The following is a 22,285-nucleotide window of genomic DNA, read 5'->3' on the forward strand; positions in this document are numbered from 1 at the left end:
GAAGCCCTCCAAAACGGAATTCCTCCTCCTCTCTGTAGGAAGGTGGATATCTGACTATGGTTACCCCCAAACGTTTTGCCTGGTGTTTAGCTGGTTTTTGACTTAGTTGGCCTGGGATCCTGCCATTCAGGGCCCCAGGCTAATTGCTCTCTCCTTAAAATGGACTCCATGTGCCTTAGGTGCATAACACAATTGGAATTGGTTCACCTTATAGGCCCCTGTAACAGTGTACCATAGGTACCCAGGGCATAGGTGTTTCCAAGGCCTACCAGGGGCTGCAGCATGTATTGTGCCACCCCTGGCCTGGCCTCCATATTTGACACAACTGGCTGATCACTCAGCTGGGGTAAGTTGGTGTAATCACCTCTTACTTAGGTATAGTATCCCTATATCTACCCTTAAACTGGACACATATGTTCCTATCAGCCACTCCTATGGAAGGCCTCTTCAACCCTGGAGGCAGAGTGCTTGGAAATATGTGAGATGGTGCTCTAGCATGAGCTGAGCCGGTCTGCAGCTGTCGGGAACCACTCCCTAAGCTGTTCCGGGATATTGCCATACCATATACTCTTAAGTGCAGTATAATCCTCGCGGTTATATGCTATCTTTGGTTTGGCTTTATCAAAACATGTCGAGTAAGGTGTCATACGAATTGGAATACTATCCCCTCGACAGTTCTGTAGACGGGGATAGCATTTCACCCTTCTAGAGGGACACGACATGTGTGTAGCCTTAACCCCGGTTAAAGTTAACCAGAGCCTCAGCATCACAAAATGGATGCTGCCACCACAGACACGAGTCTGACCTCCTGCTGCTAGGAGTCCTTCCAGCGAGGGAGGCTTGGACAAAGGGTTTCCTGCCTTGGGAGGTGCGAGCACCACCCCAGACAGGGTTTTGTGTATTGGGTAGGACAGGGCTGAATAGATTGAGACATGCCCGGGGCACACAAGGTGTCCCCGTGCGTAAGCCAGTCCAAACCGGTCCTGGGACTTTCCAGACCCAGGCCTGGCGAGGAGCTGGACAAAGGAAAGGGGGTGTAACCGCCCCCCTTCCTGGTTCCTCCCAGAGGAGGGACCTAGTAGGTGATCCACCCCTCAGATTTGGAATAAGAGTGGGAGCAGCGCCATTGCACAGCAGATCATCCTGAATCAACTTTAAACAAGAAGAAGACTGGACTTCGACATTCTGCTGCACAGAAGACTGAAGAGAATCTCCCTTGTGGCCTAGGAGTTGCCACCCTGTGAATACAGGCACCAACCAGCAACTCGAAGTCTGCTTTGCCGCCGCCTCCCGCCGGAGCCCGAGCCCAGAGCCCAATAAGAACCAGACTCCCAGACCTCTCAAAGCCCGATCCACAGTCCGTGCAAAGAAGGGACCCGTGGAGGCACCGAGTGACGTGGGACCGGACCTCTTGGAAGACACTCGAAAAGCTGACTGCGCAGCATCTGAGGCATCCTCGATGTTGTGCTTTGGGGACTGAGAACCCTCACCACCGAGCAGCCCTTGCACCGAAGATCAGCCCCCCAGCATCTCCACGTTCTGCGTGGGGCCCTTTTGCATTGTGCCACTTGACGCGCCATCCCGGCCACTAGCCACGTGGTCAGCGGCCATCTTGGCAACAAAACCGACGAACTACACAGCGGGTCTGGTTGCTCCAGACTCACCCAAGCTCCTGTGAAAAGGAGCACTCGCTCTGACCTTGCTGGTCCGAGTGTTAAGCATCTTTCAATTCCTGCATGGCTTGCATTAGCCAAGGCCTGTTTGCTCCGATCAAGTTGCCGACACCGCCAACAGTGAGAAGCCTGCATGGAACAGCTTGTGACCGACTCCTAAACGTCCTCGACCCCCGGTGTCCACGTGGCTGCAGAGAGAAGCTACACAACAACGCCTGTTTGCACCCGACATCGCCTGGTTCCAATCTGGTTCCACGGTAGTCACTGGCTAGTGACTTTGAACATTGTCCCCTCTGCTTTCAGGTCTTCACATCTTCAGATCCACCCTTGGATCCACCGGAACTCTTCACATCAAGCCGCCTGCAGCATCTTCAGCTCCAAGCACCATCGACCAGCGTAACGAAACCCGACACTACTTCGACCCTGTGCACCCGCTTCCTGTGGGTGAGGTAACTCAGCTCCGCCGGTGTTCCTACTCTGGTACACATCTCTAGGGCCTGTGTCTCAAGTTTCAGCTTTCTAGGTCACTCGGAAGGTTCCGAACTAACTAACTTTGTACTTTTTACGCACCATAGACTTTACATTGGAAAGTGCGTGCACTTTGAACACTGCACCCGAGTCCCGCGGGCCTTTCCCGACTTAGTATGTATGTATGTATGTATAGGCATTTATATAGCGCACTACTTACCCGGAGGGTCCCAAGGCGCTTCGACCGCTGCAAAACCCTTCCTGGCTTCCCTGGGAGATGGTCCCTTAATGGGTATCTCCAGGGTGAGACCAGGCATCCCCGGCGGTCTGGTGGGGCCGTTAGTGAAGATGAGGCAAGCTAATGCCCAGAGTTGCCGAGTGTGATCGCTGATCAGAGTGGGCACCGAGGCGAGAGAATTATCGAGTCCGCTGACCCTGGTCCAGAAACCTGCCGCGCCGGGAATCGAACCCTGGTCCCGGGCCGTCCTCTGCTCTCGGGTCTGCCGCCTCTAACCAGTGAGCCACACTACTTCACTAGTCACTGCTAGTCTCGAATAGCTCCAGCGATTCCCAAGGCCCTAGGCCTGTTCCCATTCCGATTGGTATCTCTTATACCACTTTCTTAGTATATGGTTTAGGTGGCCCCTAGGGCTCATCCATATTGTGCAACTTTTGTGTATTTTAAACTGTCTTGTGATTTAACGCTTGTGCTTCTGTGCTCATAAAGAGTCCAGGGGATTTTATAGTTAATAAATCAATATATATTTTCAATATATATCTGTGTGGTGTCCTTTCATTTGGTATTCAAGGGGGTTGTGTATGGTAATACAGCTGGCTTCACATGCCTTTCAGAGTTTAGCCTAAGACTGCTTTGTCCACGTTACCACTAGGATAACTGGTCTACAAGGTTGAATTACAACCAATCATCATAAGGGTTGCTTGGCATGGTACAAAGTGATCACTAAGAATTAGTGAGCATTATATACCAGGCCAACTTCTCACACTCTCCTCCTCACTTTCTCCTCCCCCGGTTCAATCATGGATGGACCAGATGAATTTACTGAACAATAAACCCATCATTGTGTAGTGTAGTTCCTATATTCCCAATAGGCTCTGCGCATTGGAATAATATAAACAGCAGTGTAGACTTAGGACTGAGGTCGACTAGGTATCTACTGACTATATTAGACTTAATTAGTTTTGCCAGGTAGTTCAGAGGTCACTAGAAACTTTCTCGAATGTTCAGGAAAGAGTTAACTCTCTGGATTTAGACAAGAAGGGATTAGCTTCTGACAACCATACAAACATGACACCTTTGCTCCCTCAGAAAAGAGTGTATACCTTGAGTCGTGTGAAAACAATAGGCAGCTATTTCACTCAGTCAACCGTGCATACTTAGTTTCACCAGAGTGCAGAGAAATAGAGAGACGGGCGTTTTCAATAAAAGGTGGTATTTATTGAGCAGTCTTCTTTCTCATGCAAGAGAAATGAATTGCCACAATTGCAATACTTATCATAAAGTTAAGTGCGTACAGTAAAAGTAGTATTATGAAATAATACTGTAAAAGCATTGATATGGTTTCTTAGCCATATGATACTTTAAAATGGATAAAATACATACATACATAAAATTATTGACTAGCGTACTCAACTGGTGCTTCTAACTACGCCTACCCCGGTGTACCTGACCTAAGCCTAATACTTGGGAAGGAGTAAGTAAGTAGCAGTTTAAGTTAAGTTGGTTAAGATTGTTTTGCCAAGAATCTGAATCAAGAATTCTCTTAAGGGTTTAGTCAGCCCCGTACCTTGGTAATAGAATGTGGGAGGTCTGGTATCTCTTTCTTCAGGACTCGATCTCCCAGCAACCCGCGAGGGTGACTCGGGAACACCGGAGCTGGATTTTCTCGGCGTGATAAAAAGCAGCTTCTCCAGCGCGTCAAAGGGGAGGGGCGGCTTCCGTGGGCTCTCGCATCAGCTGGGCTCTCGGGCAAGTAGATAGCCGCTCTGCTCCAAACCACCGTGTGTTTGCTTAAAGCAACTGTTGGTATATTTATACCTGAAAGGTGCCGGGTTTGACGTAAGGTTGGACATAAGACGTCACTAAGAACTAACAGTTCTTTCTGGACTCCAGTTCTTGTTCAAATCAAATCAAAAGCAGGGGGGGAATTCCCGGGCTGCTGGAGGCTTGGTTTGTTTAAAGAACGCGTTGTGCTTTCTAGGAGTTGATGGGAGTAGCCGTGCTGTGCTTTGGACTGCATGGGCTACTACTGAATATGGATATGATTCTTATGCCTTTATAAGGATATTATTACTTATAACCACATAAGGGCATGAATCAGGAATATCGAATTAGGGTCCTAGATAGAAATACAACAATTGTCGACAGCGCAAAATCCCTTGGTGTCATACTCGACACAAAACTCAATCTAATCTCCCACATTGATTCAATTGCAAAGTCTGCTCGATACCAACTGCGCCTTCTTTGGGGGATTCGTCCCTTCTTCCCGGAGCAAGACCTTAAAACCCTGGTCCAATCGCTGGTCCTCTCCAGACTGGACTACTGCAAGTCTCTTCCCACCTGTCCCCCCTTAAGTCTGTTCTCCATTCAGCAGCTCGTTTCATTTATGGGGCCAAAAGAAGCGACCACATCACCCCCCTGTTATCCACCCTCCGCTGGCTTCCCATCGAGGCAAGATCTATCTACAAGACTGCCTGCATCACCCACAAAGCCTTGCACTCCTCCTCTCTTCGCTATCTGGCTAATAAACTGAAACTCTCTGGAGGCTCTAGACCATCACGTAAAGCGGAAAATCTACTGCTTGAACCTCCCACGTTCAAGAAGGAAAGATCGATGGCCCAATCCTTTTCAGGCAACGCAGTGAGAATCTGGAATTCACTTCCGCCTCAGCTCCAGACCACCACCTCCTCTCAGGCCTTCAAAAATGACCTCAAAGTTCTCCTCCTTCAAAGACACTTCCAAAGTTAATTCATGGCCTCTCTATTATCTGAAGGAAGACCTTTTAGTATAGAAAATCTCTATTCTCCATGACTATGGAAGTGCCTTCCCAGTGTGTTGTTGTGGTTTGAGAGACTGCCATTAATTGCAGTATTACCCTTTTACCTGTGTTTGGTACTCTTTTGTAACATACACATGTCTCTTTTCTCTTGTAACACACTGTTTGCTACCTCTTACATTTTGTTTGCTTTCGATACTTTCACAAGTGCCGCCATTGCCTTCGTAAGGTTTGTTCTTGTGTTTGAGTGTCCTCCATTTATTGCAGTATTATACCTCTACTTGTACTTTGTACTCTTTTGTAACCTGCACACATGTCACTTTTTCCTCCTGTAATGCACCGTTTGCTACCTCTTGTATTATGTTTGCCCACGATTGTCAATTTTGACTCATGTAATGTAACGTTTGCTTTTGTAATTTTTTCACTTGTAATGTTCTATTGTATCAGTTCTATTCCTATTGTGAAGCGCTCTGACACCTTCGGGTAAAGTCTGCGCTATATAAAAACGCATACATAAATAAATAGCCTCCAAGCGAGCTTGCCAGAAACTAGAGAAGAAATGGCACAGTCAACAGACACGAACAGCCACGCAGCACACAAGGACACCATCTGCAACCACCATCATCTCATCAGGGATGCCAAGTGGACCACCTTCAAAGACCGAGTCGACAACACTGCACACGATAGCAAAGAGCTCTTCAACATCGTGAAGGAACGCTTTAACCCCAGCTCCAACACCGACATACCACCGTTGCAAGCCCTGTGTGACTCCCTTGCCACTTTCTTCCGCCGCAAGATATTAGACATCCACGACAGCTTCATCACCCAGACAGCCCCAACAGACAGCAACACAACAGACTCTCAGCACATCATCGACCATGACCCCATGCTAGCCTGGGCCAGCGTGAGCACTGATGACACCATCAAGACCATGAGCACTATCCACTCGGCTCTCCATTAGACCCATTCCCGCACCACGTCTTCAACAAAGCATGCAGCTTCATCACACCCCACCTGCGCAATGTCATAAACCTCTCCCTCAAGACCGTGACCTTCCCAGAGAGCTGGAAACATGCCAAGATCAACGCCCTACTCAAAAAACCCAAGGCAGACCCAACAGACCTCAAGAACTTCCGGCAAATCTCTCTGCTCCCATTCCTGGCCAAGGTCATCGAGAAGATCGTCAACAGACAGCTAACTCGATACCTCGAAGAAAACAGAATCCTGGACCCTTCCCAGTCAGGGTTCCACAGCAACCACAGCACTGAGACCACCCTCATCGCCACCACCGACGACATCAGGACCATGCTGGACAAACGTGAGACTGCAGCACTCATCCTCTTAGACCTCTCCCCTGTCTTCGACACCGTCTGCCACCGCACGCCTCCACGCCGCAGGGATCCAAGACAAGACTCTGGAATAGACCACCTCCTTCCTCTCCAGCAGAACCCAGAGCGTCTGCCTCCTCAATTCTGATCCGCAGCCTCTGAGATTATCTGCGGCGTACCCCATGGATTCTCCCTCAGCCCGACACTGTTCAACGTTAACATGGCCCAGCTCGCAGACGTCACCCGACAGCACGACCTCAACATGATCTCCTACACCATCGACACTCAGCTGATCCTCTCCCTCACCAAGGACCCCATCACCACCAAAGCCAACCTCCACGAAGGAATGAAGGCCGTCGCCGACTGGATGAAGATCAGCCGCCTGAAGCTGAACTCAGGCAAAACGGAGGTCCTCATCCTCGGCTTCAACCCTTCAGCCTGGGATGACTCCTGGTGGCCGACGGCACTGGGGGCAGCCCGACACCCACCAACAATGCACGCAACTTGGGAATCATCCTCGACTTAACGCTCTCAATGATCAAGCAAGTCAATGCCATCTCCTTCTCCTGCTTCAACACCCTCTGCGAGCTCCACAATATCTACAGATGGATCCCGACAGATACAAGAAAGACAATCACCCAGGCTCTCTTCAGCAGCAGACTCGACTACGGACACACCCTCTTCGCAGGAGCCCCCACCAAGCTCATCAAACAACTACAACGCATTCAAAATGCCTTGGCACGACTGATCCTCGACGTACCATGCCACGGCCACATCACCCCCCACCTGAGAGACCTGCACTGGCTCCCCATCACGAGGAGGATATCCTTCAAGCTCCTCATCCACGCACACAGGGCACTCCACAAAACCGGTCCAGCCTACCTCAACAGACGACTTTTCTTCTATACCCCCAACCGCCAGCTACGCTCTGCCGACCTCTCACTCGCCACTGTCCCGCGCGTCCGAAGAGCAACCACCGGCAGGAGATCCTTCTCCCACCTCGCCGCCAAGACATGGAATACCCTCCCACTGAGCCTACGTCAGACCCAAGACCTGCTGACCTTCGGGAGGGCACTGCCTGTTCGATCAGTAGTGGCCCTCCCAGTGCCTTGAGACCCTCGCGGGTATGTAGTGCGCTTAACATATTACTGATTGATTGATTGATTGATTGAACTTGCAAGAAAAGGTTGGACATGTGCCAACCATTAACCAATTGTAGGCTATGATTTTGGAATGACACAGACATAAACCAATCCGAACCAGTGGGATGAGTCAGCCCCCAAAAGGTACATACAGCAGATCACCTGGCAGCTGCGCTGCCTAGGCTTGACCTAAGAAAAGAAGGCGGTATGGCAATAACTCACAGCCGAGACAAAATAGTAATCTTCACAAGAAGCACCGCCGCCTAGGGAGACAAGCATTTAGCATGCAATAGGTCAATCGTTTGCAAGAGTTTGAGCTATAGGAATTGTAAATGACAATACTTTTTTATTTATGTGTTGGTTTTTAAAACATAAATTAAAGGCATTGTCGTTTATAATGCCAGTACCTTAAACTCTCGCAAATGCAAGACCTATTGCATTGCAAATGCTTGTTTTTAGTGTTGGAGTCCACCAGTGCCGGTATCAGTGGGTTATTGATTATCAAAATGGAGCGAGCGTAAAGGCATGGGAGCAATGCCTGACGTCTTAGGCCGTCCTATACCCATCGCACACAATCAGTCGTGGTAACATCTGTCCTTCTGTAAGGGTGATATAGTGCCGTGGACAGGGGGGTGCGATGTACCAGGTCTCCCTCCACCACCACATGCGGTTGAAATTTGATGGGATATGTCCAGTAGTGGGCATATAGAGCCTGTGCACATAGTGCATATAATAATAATAATAAAATCATTTGTAAAGTGCCTGGCTACACCGACTGGTGTGTAACAGCACTATAGAAATGGTTATAAGCAGTGTCTGTTCCTCCGAGCGCGCAGTGCTTCATGTGGAGCGCGCACCCACAGCACATCCCAGTAGATCATTCGTGCCACCGTTTTTATAACGTAAGCGGTGCGAAAAATGATAATTTCCTGGTTGTGGCGGCTCCTGCACTTGTTGTATTTCCTCCTTCATGAAGTGCGGCTGGGGGCTGTTGGTGGGCGATTGTGAAAATATTTGTAAATTGTAGCGCCGTAATGAGCTGCAATTAACATGAATATTTTCACAATGGCCCACAATCAGCCCGCAGCTGTGCTCCTTTAAGAGAAGAAATGCAGCCAAAAGCACGACTTGTGATGCCTTTCTTCTCTGAAAGGAGCACGGCTGTGGGATGATTGCGGGCCATAGTGAAAAAATTGATGTTAATTGCGGTGCATTACAGTGCTGCAATTAATAAATATTTTCACAATTGCCCGCAATCAGCCCACTAAAAAGGTACTTGGAAAGCTTTTAACCTTGAATGGAAAGTTGCACTGTCACACATCACTACGTGATACAAGCTTTGGTGGGTGGTATTTGCCTTTCGCAAAATGTGGCGAAACGGCAAAAAATCTCCGCGAACACGTGGAATTTCGCGTGCTCGCAGAGATTTCGGGGGCAGGGCTTTTTTTCGAGTTAACATGCCTCTCTTGTGTTTATAAAAGGTCAGAGACCGATCAGAGCTGCAGATGAGGAGAAAGAAGATCCTGGTCACAGGAACTGCACGGGATTGTGCTCGTGAAATTCAAGGTTGCAAAGGCCTCCATCAAGCACCCCTGCTAATTTTTGAGGATAGATATGAAGAGAAAAAATACATGCCCAGCCTCGACAAAGCTCATCATTTTTTTGGCCTGATTAATGAGTTACTGAATTTGAGCTTAAATTCGGGCACCTGCTTTATTTATATCTGTAAGTGCTTCCTTTTGAGCTTTAATTTTTGTGACAGGAGCACTGTGCCAGAGTTACTGAATTGGAGCTTAAACTCGGGCACCTGCTTTCTTATATCTTAACTGTAAGTGATTCCTGTTGACCATTAATTTTTGTGACAGCAGCATCGTGCCATAATGAATCCTGCCCTTCATATTTATCCAAGAAGACGCCACAGTTTTGTGCGATACCTCTACTCAACTGGAGTACTTTCTACTGGCTAATCAGTAAGTGCTACCTCAGTAAATGTATAGTGCTTTTCCTAAACTATAGCTGCGTAAAGGGCCAGAAGAGTTGTCTCCAGTGACCATGTGTGTGTGTAACTTTGCCAACGCGCCGAAGGGCGCCGGGCTCCCTTGAGTAAAGTGGGTAAAGGGCAGGAAAATGGTGCACACTACTAGTGTGTGTGGCGGGGCCAAACGGGCGGGTTTCTTTGCGAGTTCACATGCCTCTCTTGTGTTTATAAATGTCAGAGACTGATCAGAGCAGCAGATGAGGATAAAGAAACTCCCAGTCACAGGAACTGCACGGGGAATGCGCTCGTGAAAGTCAAGGATGCAAAGGCCTCCATCAAGCATCTCAGCTAATTTTCGAGGGTAGATATGGGGAGAAAGCACACCTGCCCAGCCTCGACAAAGCTCACGATGTTTTTGGGCTGATTAATGAGTTACAGAATTTGAGCTTAAATTCGGGCACCTGCTTTATTTATATGTGTAAGTGCTTCCTGTTGAGCTTTAATTTTTGTGACAGGAGCACTGTGCCAGAAAGAATCTTGTCATTCATATTATCAATGAAGATGCTTCCGTTCCACCACGGATTGCAGAAGTTTTGACATTTTTGTGTTCCGAGCGCGGAACGGAATTTGCGCCCACCCCTACTTTGTTGTACTGATGTGTACGTCTACTACGTTGCTTCTCATCGGTATTCTAATGGATCACCTGTGACTGCTTGGCTTCCAGGAGAATATTGAGTTTGTAGTTTTTCCAAAGAAAAGAGGAAACATACGAGCGCAATAGAAAGAATACTATTGGTTTTTTGAGAGTAAGCAAACTGGGGTGAATATTTTAGACTAATGTCTTAAGGAAGAGTTTTGTTACTGTAACAAATACTGCTTTTTGCCATCTTTACACATTGTTTTCATTTAGCCCCATAAAAGGTGTCCAAATCAAGATGGTTCGATTCTTAGGGTGAACCAACATTCTTTGCACAATTTAAACATGCACAGTTTTGGTTGCGAGCTTTCAGCGTCACACCGATAGGCAGCCCAAAAATATGCCTTGTTCCATATCCTATTAGGTTATCATCGTATTCACCTGAGGCTGTATATAGTCCTTATAAGAATCAATCTCAGTGCTGTAGAGGCACTTTTTATCATCGATTGATTCTGCGCAGTGAAGTACAGGCATTGAAATTTGACCAGGTGCATGCCACGTTTTCGTTTGAGAGAGATAAAGCAATGTCTTGGGTTTCTGGAGAGTGGAACACTTTATAGGGCCACAATGAACGGTCTATGCTCAGATTGTTTCACAAGCCTTTAACTCTTGTATTCGCTTTTACTTATGACTATTCGTCGGATTTGGCATTGTGACTCCACTACGAATCACCTCAACAGAGGCGGTCCCACTGTATGGCTGCACCTTGATTGTTTTCATGCTTTCAAGATGTAAAACCAATAAAGAATTTTATTTAAACTCTTGTATTCGCTGGGAGGAAACTGATATGACAAGCAGCTGAGGTAAATGCGGTGACTCATGGTGGTTTTCACTCCATATACCAGAAATGTCCTTATTCAGCGCTACACAGGGCCGGTCTGGCATATTGAGGCAGTGTTTTAGTTCACACCCAGAAAGCATACGCCCCACCTTCTGCCCCCTCCTTTAGGCTGCTGCTGCTGTGCACTCATGATAGTTTAAGATTGGAGATGCCTTACAAAATCAGTGAACCTTTACACCCCACCCCCGCCTGCACTGGAAAAATAAAGCCTGTGTCTTTTCCACTTTAGAGAAGTGCGCACAGCATGCACAGTGCTGAGTCTTGTATAAGTTTACAAAAAACAATAGAGTTGCCAACCTTCACTTCTGTTCTTACATATGATAGGTCTGAGAGCGGAAACTTATCTGGTGTATTAGAATAATGACAAACAGGATTGGGACCGTATAGGGACATTGTGAGGATGAATGCTAGAGAGCAATGGAATGGGACGTGGAAGGAGGATAAAAGAGACCCAAGGGAAGTGTATGGGACGTCACATGACTGACACACACCTAAAACCAGCCAAGACTTCTGGTTGGTTTAAGATAAATTAGTAATAGCAATTATTTTGTTCTCTATAATTAATATTGGAAATATTTCAATCCTGAAATTGTGAGATTGAATTAAACATTACTGAGGACTGTGGAAGGGGTAGTGGTCGTCAGAGTGAGTCTCTTCTGTTCTGTTCACTGTGTGTTGGAGGTGTATGCCCTTTTTCCACCACAGCTCCTTCATCTGCATATCTTACTCCCCATTTATTTTCTCTTCATCACCCTCTTTTCACTCTTAACTAAAGGCACTTCCTCGCATCTTCTTCACTTCACCACCCCAAACACAACGCACCCAACTCACCTGGAAACACTGCAATTTCTTTTACTTTCACCATATGCAATATTTTAACAACTGTATGCCTCCATCACACACATTTGGACTGAATCACAATTACAACTAAAATATGTGACCATTGTCTGTGTGCCCTGCAGAGGGGCCAAGGATTGGATGACCACGCATTATGAACACCTGTTTAACCCACTGATGAGCACCATCAAAACAAGCACTGCATTCAGCCTCCAATCCAGACTCATGAGCACATGGAGAACTCTGTTTAAAGTAGGAACTATAGAAGAGTAATCGGCTACACTGAAAAAATAAAAAAAAACAACACCCTGAAATTAGATAGCACTCTTACGGAATGCAAGATTAAGTAAAATACATAAAATAAAAGAAGCATTGGCATAGCCAAAAGGTCTCGCCTTTGGAACCTTATAAGTATTTAGTTATGCAGAACAATATCCTTGGTGCAACAACATCAACTGTTGCATGGCTAAACACTTGTAAGGTCCCAAAGGCGAGACCTATTGGCTATGCCAATGCTTGTTCTCTAGGGCAGCTGTGCCCCCGCGGTGGGCATTTCTTTTCACCGCCCAGTGGTTTCTGGGAGCTGTAGTTCTAGGTCAGCTCATTGGAACTCGCTTCTGATGACTTAGTTGGTGATGCTTTGGATGTAGAAACATAGAATTGAGGGGACAGTAGAGAAACTCGTAAGAGGCATGACCGTAAAGGGACACGTTAACATGTTATGGCTGGGGAGCTGGACGATGGGCATTGGAGGGAAATGAGCTCAGTGGTATGAGGGGAAAGACGTAAGGTAGCTCGGAGAGGAAGAAAACTCTACTGTGGGGAGGGAGCCAAAAGGGTGGCTATAAGTCAATATACGTTTTGGAGAATGGAGAGAGAGATCCGAAGCGGAATAGGTAAGAAGTGAGGTGAGGGTGTATGGAGGAGGTCTGGTGGACAGAAGAAGTGAAGAGGATGGTAGATAACCACAGCGAGAGTAACTAGGCTTCCACAAAAATGAGCATTTACGATATTGTAAGAACCCTTCCTTATAAAGCCAAACTCAAAGTTAAGGGGGAGGGGGTTTTCTGACGTGTCACTTGACGAGGGTGCATAATGCTGCCCCCATAGACGAAGGATGGCAGGATGTTCCTCCCAGTACGTACTATCAAGGGAGCAAGCATCGATTACTAGAGAGACCTTAGTCTAAGTTATGTTATTGATCTCTGGGTCTGGTGCTTCCTTCCAGTCTCCTGCTGTGGAGCTTCAACATGGGGGCTGTTGGCAAAAGGATAGGAGAGAGGCTCGTTATAGCATTCACACGTTCAGGGCCTCATTGTGAGTGTTCCACTATTTTAACTGTTAATGTCACATCTGGCAAACACTGGTTTTAGGAAGCCATGGTTTTCTCAGTTAAAGCCCTACAAGATTTACCATGAAATATTTCTTTTGAGTCTGCTGTTTGCCAAGACCATTTGTTTTTAATAATCTGTATATAATGCACAACAAGATAAATAATGTATTTAGTTGTAGGGGCCTCATTAATCCGGCCCTCTTCATCCATTCAAATTCCATATTCCACTATATTAATTCACCACTAATCCTTTATGGGTTCCAGAGAAGCGTGCCACTCACCAATAAAGTGCATCAACACCCCAACAGGGTTACAAGCGCTATATAAATGCAAACCTTTTTCCCTTTCAACCCCTCCCCAACCTTCTCAATCCAAATAACTGACTAACATATCCACCACTCAAACTACTTTCATTTTTCACTATACTATTTCAACGCTAATCCTTATGCGTTTCCAAGTAGCATGCTACTTGCCAAAAAAAGCGCTTCAACACCCCATTAGGGGTTTCAGGTGGCTATATAAATGCAAACCTCTTTCCCTCTTCTATCCCACCACCTACCCTTCTGTAGCCAAATAACTGAATAACATATCCACCACCCAAATTACTGGCACTGTGGAAGGAGGCCGGTGGCCCCAGTTTCCTAACATATATCAGCGCAGCTTTGCTGTGGTTGCAGATGCCTGCACTGCACTTTCTTATTTTGAACATGACACAACCCCCCCCCCCCCCCTCCCCAGCTGGACTGACCTTAGCAGGCATCAAGCGTTTGCCTGGTCGGCTAGAAGGGTGGGCTCCGTTTTGGAGCAGTGGGGGCCAGTTTTGTTACTGGGGTCAGTTTTGCATGAGTGAATGAACTGTCTATATGTATAAACATCACTGTGGACTTCGATGCGCGTTTCACAATCACTAACAGCCTGATTCATGAACGGGCCGTTTTGCGAGCCCCTAATAGCGAATCATAGCGATTCGCTATTAAGGACTCGCAAATCGGTAATCATGTAGGAATCGCATAATAAAATGCGATTCCTACTGATTCCTTATTTGCGATTAGCAAATTGCTAATCGCAAATAAGGAATAACTCGCCATTCATTCCTATGGGCCAAAAGGCCCATAGGAATGAATAGGGAGTATTCCTTATTTGCGATTAGCAATTAGCTAATCGCAAATAAGATTGCGATTTGAAGGGTGCCAAGGGTGTCCACAGGACACCCTGTAGCACCCCTCAAATGAAATTTCACACAGGTGTTGCACACACACATGTCCAAAGGACATGTGTGTGTGTAACATGCAACTCAGAAAAATGCATTTAAATGCATTTTTCTGAGTTTTCGCAATTTACCGCGAGGTCTGACCTCGCGGTAAATTGCGGCAAGAAATTGCGAATTCGCAAATTTAAATTGGATGTTGAATTGCATTTAAGGAATCTCTAATAGAGATTCCTTAAATGTAATTCCTCGCACATTTGCGAGATCGCAATTAGCGATTTTTGCATTTGGGATGCTGAATCCCAAATGCAAAAATCGCACTCGCAAAGGGCCGGATTCTCAGAATCCGGTCCTTTGCGAACCGATTTAGCCTTCATGAATAAGGCTGTAAGAGTGTTGAATATGCAAAGTGTTGACGAGCAAACAAAATTAATTTTTTTTGCATATGAATCAAGGTATAGTTAGAGAAGAGGGTGGGGTATGCTGCTCGAGAGAGGGTAGTTTGGGCATTGTCGACAGCGCATGGGAGCACGGCTGGAGGGAAAATATTGATTACGAGTTAATGATTAGAACTTAGCACAAATTTGTGAATAAAATGTTGAATAGTTCTGTGTTAGTCTTTAAGGATAGATCACACAGTCTAAATGTTGTTGTTTTTAATATCTGCAGTAAACCCCCGACGAAGAGCTAAAAAAAGCTCGAAATGCATTGGGAACATGATTTACTAGTACTGAGGATGTTTCATGCAAACTTCGTGCCTCAGAAAAAGGCTCGGAATAGCATATCTGACGCATCAGAAACTTTCCTTGCATAAACAATCGTCTCCCTTGTGACAGGAGAAGGATTTTGTAATCGAATGAAATTATGGAATATGAACGATTAAAACACTCTTGAACATGAAGCATTTTTGTGGTATATTGGAGAGCGTCATCGTGAATCAGCTGTGCGTCCGGTTAGAGTGGTACTCTGCTCTAAGTTCATTATTCTTATAACTGGTAAAGCCAGGTTTTTAGGCCTCTGCGGAAGATGTTCTCCTTGTTTTATGCACGCAGCAAAGGTAGCAGAGTGTTGCAATCCAAATAAACTTTATTCGGCTACACAAAGGCAGCCATGAAAGTTAAAAATTTACAATACATAGAAAGATTCAGACATATTAAAAAACTGTATAAAAAATGAACAAACTCCAAAATACTACTCGATATAAAGTGCGAGATGCCAAAAATATCAAAATATACAAAGCTACTAATTCATAAAAGTTAAAAAAAAAGGTAAAAATGGGCCTGCTTTTCTTTTACACCTTAAAGAAAGCCAGGGTAACATACTGTGAAATGCCCGTGGACCAACGGCCCACACATTATACATCCATACAAGCCCTTGATTTCATTGCAGATTTCAGAAACCCCTCAACAAAGAACAAACGGTCATCATTCAACAGTTGCAGGTACAAGAGGGCTGGGTGGATTTTTATGCACGCAGCAATGGTAGCAGAGTGTTCCAATACAAATAAACTTTATTCGGTTACACAAAGGCAGCCATAAAAGTTAAAATTTTACAATACATAGAAAGATTCAGACATATTAAAAAACAGCATAAAAAACGAGCCCACTCCAAAATACTACTCGATATAAAGTGCGAGATGCCAAAAATATCAGAATATACAAAGCTACTAATTCATAAAGAGCAGACGCCCCATAAAACATCATAAAAGTTAAAGACTTGGCCTGCTTTCCTTTTACACCTTAAAGAAAGCTAGGGTAACATACTGTGAAATGCCCGTGGACCAACGGCCCACACATTATACATCCATACAAGCCCTTGATTTCATTGTAGATTTTAGAAAACCCACAACAAAGAACAAACCGTCATCATTCAACAGTTGTAGGTACAAGAAGGCTGGGTGAACTTTTCTGAAATTCAACTTTTTCAAGAGAGGTACCAGGAAATGTTTCCGTGGAACAGAGTCAAATTTGCAGAAGAACATAAAGTGCAGCAAATCCTGTGGAGACAAGCCGTCGCAGCCACAGGACGCTACCACTTGACCTCTGTGACAACCCTTGGGTCTAGCCAGCAAAAAATGAAACAAATTCATCCTGAACCTGGTTGGAAGAAACTTCTCGTGAGTGGACAGGGACCCCAGGAGGTCGGGCTCCGTAAGTGGGTTGTTTTGAGCATTATAAACCTGCGGACACTTACTTTCTTGAGTTCCTGCTCGTCCCTATCTAGTTTCTTTAAAGACAAATAGCATAACTTTACTGACTCCACATCCCTCCTGGTGATTGTTTCAGGCTTATGACACAGCTCTACACGTCCTATCTCTTCCAGGCTTCCTTTGATGAAATTAAGCCATGGAATCTGGAGGGCTTTATCCAGAGTCAAACACTCCCTCAATATAATGTGAGTGAGATTTAGCTCAGGATTCAGCCAGCATTTAAACCAAAATACAATAGGGCGCGAGGCTAGAGTATCACACAAAACAGAACCCCAAGTTCTTCGCGGGCCGACAAATTAGAAAGGCTTTGTGGGGCGCACATCAGGCGCTTTAAAAATGTGTTCTCTGCCACCTGTAAGGGGCTCACCATAGTGTGACCCCAGATTTCACTCCCGTAACTGGCTATAGCTGTGGTAATTTAGTAATAATTAGATTAAGCATTAGCAGAAGACATCTCGAGTTTAGACGTTATCTTGTCCGTTTACGGAATCCATTTTTTATTTCTGTCGGTCATTTTGGCTGCCATGTGTTTAGTCCTACTTTCCTGACAAGATATTTTTATCCTCCACTACTTTGCGCATGCCCTGTTCAGTCTGCAACTGTTACTGATATGTAACTGTCAAGATGTGTCCACGAGAATAGGCTAACAGATAGCCCTTCCCACTTGTTGCTAGCACACTCGCTGAATGACCTTATATGTTCTGTAACCAACACTCTGTGCCTTGTACCGCCTTCAGATGAGACCCTATGTTGGTAGAAAAGTACCAAGTTCCTTCAGTCAGTGTGCTACCTCATACTTTACCAAAGGGTGCTGTGTGAATGTAGTTCCACCTCTTGAGGTTTAATTCACCCTGTCTTTTCTATTCCAGTTTCTGTGCCAACTTCTTACTATTGGTCTAAAGGACTTTATGCAGAGAAGGGCAAATCCCTTGCATTAGTGGGCCTGGCTGAGGCTGGCTACAACATAGCCAGGCTTTTTGCCTGATATACCTTTAACAAGGCACCTATTGGTTTCCTCGCTATCTTTGTGGAAAAATTAAATTGCCGCATTAGCCCTGATCAGAGCCCCCCTGTTCTTAATGATTTGGGGCCCCCATTGTAACGGACCATCCAGAAGAACGCGTAGATATGAGAAAACATTCATATGGGGGATGGGGGAAGAACCAACCCTAAATTAAAAGATTTCTTTTGGACGCAGTCGCACTAGCATAACATATGATTTCGAGTGGTTGATAGCCAGATCCCAGTCGGACATAAAGCTAGAAAAAGCCTCAGTAGAACAGGAAGTCCACGACACCCTACATATGGGAAATCTACCTCAAGGTTTAACTTAGGACTTTGTCCAAATCATTTATATATAAGCTGAATAAGAATGGGGCCATTATACAACCCTGTCTAACTCCCCTTTTAATGCCAGGTCCCTGGTAACCCTGAGGTCCTGCGAGGACCTGACACTGGCCTTAGATGACCTGTGCAGATCTTCCTAGCAGAGTGTTCCAATTTTTGGCTGCCAGATAGTCAAATGAGCCTGCACACATCCTTGCCCTTTTGATTTTCGGAACTTTGAGTAGATGTGCTCCTGAGTAGGTTTTTTAGGGGGTCAGGAGATCAACAGGTAGCTATGACCTTTTCCCTGTAGATTCTGGTGCCAGAACATAAAGCTTTAAAGAGAATTATTTTACTGATTGGCATACAGTGAAGGGAGTCCGGGGCTTTCGTCGCTGAAGCCCGTCTGGGTAGATTGAGAACTAGGTGTACCGCTGCATTCTGAATGCGTTGCAGGAGTGCAGGCTTCATTTGGATGCTCCCAAATATAGGACAGTCCCATATTCCAGCTGCGAGGTCACCAGAGTGTGGACTACAGTTTTCCTTGCCGAGGCGGGAAGGATGTCCAAAGTTTCCCTTAGCATTTGAAGGGTGACAAAACATATAATGTCATATCTGGGGCGTTTAATCCACCCTGTCGGAGGGGCAGGGTGAGGACTTCTCATGCTATCATGGGCTGTTTCCCAGACCACGCAAGTGTTATTAATAGTGATCTTAGGCGCTTTGGGAATTTGGAGGATAGAGTCAGGTTGACAAGTTGACTTGAATTTTGGCAGAACCACCATCCTGGTCATTGCAAACAGTCCCGAGAGGGGGATCGGTAGACGGTTTCATATTGGGAGTCTGTCCTCTAGACAGGTGATTGCCCTACCGTAGTTTGCTGTCCAGAGGTCTCCGCTGTCGTGGCTAAGCCATACCCTCAGATATTTGACTGGTTCTCTCACCCATATTAATGAGTATTCCGATTCAATTTGTGGGGTGTTTTCCGTGAGGGGGAAGATAATGGACTTAGTCCAGTTCATTTTGACGCCCGACAATTCCCAGAAGTGTATGACCTCCCAGATAACCGCATCAAGTTTAATATGGGGTTCTAGAATGTAAAGTGCTATTTCATCTGCATACATCGAGACCAGCGGAGTCTGAAGTTAAGCCCTCTGTGCGCGTTGTGTTGTCGTAGTAGGGCTGCTAGTGGTTCCATTGCCGTGGCGAACAGAATCAGTGAAGGGTTAGTCCAAGTACTGTCACCACACATTTCCTCAGGTATCTCTTCCGTAGTATGGTAGAGATTAGAGTAGAAGGAGGTCATCGTGTCGAGTATGGCCTGTGGGGAAGTCTGGTTTGTTGATTGCTCATCCTGGAGTTCTGTAATATAGTGTTGAGTTTTTGCCCTGCGCAGCTTATCCCCCAGGATTTTGCTGCATGTTTGCCTTTCCTAAACTGTCTTTCTTGGAATTCACGGGTTAAATAGTAAAGTTAGCAGTTTGCTAACTTCCTCATATTCGGTGATTTTCTCTCGTATTGACGCTAGTGTACCAGGGGATCTCATGTCACAGAGTAGCATCTCGAGTTCCCGCAGATCTTTTTCCAGCAAGTCAGGAATGGATTGCTTTTAGCACCCCAGTCTGCTTTGCGATACAAGCCCCTCTTACCACTGCCTTGAAGGCCTCCCATAGTATCTGGGGGGAGCTGACTGAGCCCTGCAAAATGTTCTGTGATGGCCTGGTGTATTTCAGCCTAGAATACCTGATCACGCAGTGCGCCGTTGAGGATGGTGCCATGTAAAAGCACATGTGGTGGTCGAGGGAAAGGTGAGCCCTAAAAGTACTGGAGCATGGTCAGACATTGTCCGATGGTGGTGTGTCATGGCTGTTGCTGTTGACCATGTAGTCATGTCTCTGGTGGTCAGCCAGTAGTCTATGCGCGACCACGCTTCATTTGCTAATGTCACTCATGATCCCTACCTACGTGTCCCGTTCTTATATCTAAATACATAATTTATGTTGAAATCTTGTATTAAAGCATGGAGTTGTGCCACTGCTTTAGGATGGGGCCGCCGAGCAGCTCCTGATCTGTCTAGTTCAGATCTAGGATTACATTAAAATCTCCCCCCAAGGTTATAGTTCCGTGGCCCATTTTCACTATTTGCTGCCACAGCTCAGTGTAAAACTCTAGGTCATCTATGTTAGGACCATATATGCAAACAAGTATGAGGGATTGCTGTTGGAGTTGTCCTGCTGCTATATCATACCGCCCCTCAGTATCCTTTTTAACCCTTTCGATGCTGATGACAAGCTCAGCTCGTCATCACCCACAGGTGGTGTGTGCTGATGACGAGCTGAGCTCGTCATGTAAGGCGGCTTTTAAAAAAAAGCCGCACAGCGTGAAAATCGCCGCAGCATCGATGCGGTTAATCTGACTGAGCATCCATGAGATACCTTTCCTTATAAGTATTGCAGTGCCCCTGGCATAGTTGGAATTCAGGCAGTGGTGTACCTCTGAACACCAGCGCACATCTAGGCGAGTGGAGGTGGGTGGGGTCAAGTTTATTTCCTGAAGGAAGCAGATATCTGTGTGGTGTCTATTGGGGTATGTGTGAACAAGGCGAGATTTCCTGGGGTTGTTGAGCCGTCTAACATTCCGCGTTAGGAGCCTATGTCCTCTGGGTGCCATTGGTATGTTATGAGTATTAGGGTGATGGTATGTAGGGTCTTCGCGTACACACCAGCCTTCCTCCACGTTCGTGGGTGAAACAGTGGCTCATGCCTTGTGGATGGCTCCCTCCACGGTAGATCATACAAAATGTGATAAGGAACCCTGAAGTGGGCTCTGCACAGGTCTTTCCCGCCAGTTACGGTGCTGCTTTGTATCTGGGTGCTGGTATGCAGGTTCATCTTCTAGGTGCGCCATCTACTTGGTTGGGGTCGTTGTGAGCTCAGTCTGGTGTCTACCGTGTTACAGTAGGGCAGTAGTATGGGATCTGTCCTATAGATTGTCTGCTTCAGTGTCTTACCTATGTGTTTTTGACAGGGGCCTCCTCTAAAAAGTAGACAAAATCTAACACTCTCAAAACAGTAGAATAATGATCATGTTTGTTACGTATTTTTCCATATTGTCAATGGCCGTGGACTTCTGGACTCCAATCATTCTCAGGTTATTTTGTTTAGCTTGTGCCTCTAGGTCTTCGTTTTTGGCTCTTATTATTTCAAGTATTTTCTCCATCTTGAGTAGTTGTTCATTCCCCTTTGTTTGGTCATTCTCTTCGTCAGAGACTCTAGGTTCAATGTGGTCTAGTCTATTATTGTATTTATCCACCTGTTCCTTTATTCTGTTGAGGTGACTGGCCATGAGGTCTAGTTTGGCATCTATGTTGCAGAGACTGAACTTAACTTCCACCAAGATTTCTTTGATGTCAACATCTTAGGCGTCTTCCTCCTGGGGGTTGTCTAGGCTGGTAACGGGCTGTGGTGTGTCCACTTGGCTTTTAATTTTTTCCCTTTTGAAAGGGAGTTTGGTCTGTCTAGTGTCAGGTTTGCCCAATGTAATTTAAGATTCTAGTTATTGCTTTCACTTTCCAGACGCAGCAGGTATCACCTCTTCTGAAAGAAGATCAGCAGGGGGCTCCCACGGACACTCACAGTGCAGGTTTCGCAGGTTGAGTTTTGTGTGCTAGCGCCATTGTTCTGAGCGACCTCTGTCTCATCCGGGGGCCGTCCCAGAGTCCCACTGGGCCTGCGCTCCCAGGGAGGGAGTCAGAGGAAAGCGTATACTCTCTGCCCCGGGTTCTGGGTGCAATGGAGGGTCAGCTTTTCCTCAAGTGCAGCCCCATCACGGTGAGCTGCCGAACCGCCGTCCCTTCCAACAGATGTTGTGTCGTAGAAGGAGGGTATAAGGGGCCTTGCCTGTCCTAGCTTGGCTTCCGCTTCAGCCGGTCTCTGGTCTTTCCGAGACCCAACCTCTTCAGGTCTGTTGCTCATCCTCAGCTTCAAAGCCCCCTCTTGTGCACTTTTTGTGGTGGGCCAGCTTGTTTATTTGTATAGCAGATCGTCTTCCCGGCATCAGTGTCAGGGGGTATTCATTGGGTTCTCAATAGAATGGGGTGGGCAGCAGCAGCATCTATCTGCAACACTGAGGGGAACATTCTCAAGGAGCTATCGTGGAGTTAACTGCACTTTATCGCAGCCAAAGTAGTGATAAATGTATCTACCCATTCACAAGCAGGTGTTACCAGCCCA

The 22,285-nt window shown here is 46.2% G+C and overlaps 1 pseudogene; it reads left to right on the top strand.

The window, feature by feature from the left end:
* Nucleotides 1-21,709, top strand: part of LOC147737786 (protein-L-histidine N-pros-methyltransferase pseudogene) — a 36,163-nt pseudogene extending 14,454 nt beyond the window's left edge.
* Nucleotides 21,710-22,285: the final 576 nt, after the last annotated feature.

This window comes from Lissotriton vulgaris, chromosome 1_1 (assembly GCF_964263255.1).
Source record: "Lissotriton vulgaris chromosome 1_1, aLisVul1.2, whole genome shotgun sequence".
NCBI classification, from domain to species: Eukaryota; Metazoa; Chordata; class Amphibia; order Caudata; family Salamandridae; genus Lissotriton; species Lissotriton vulgaris.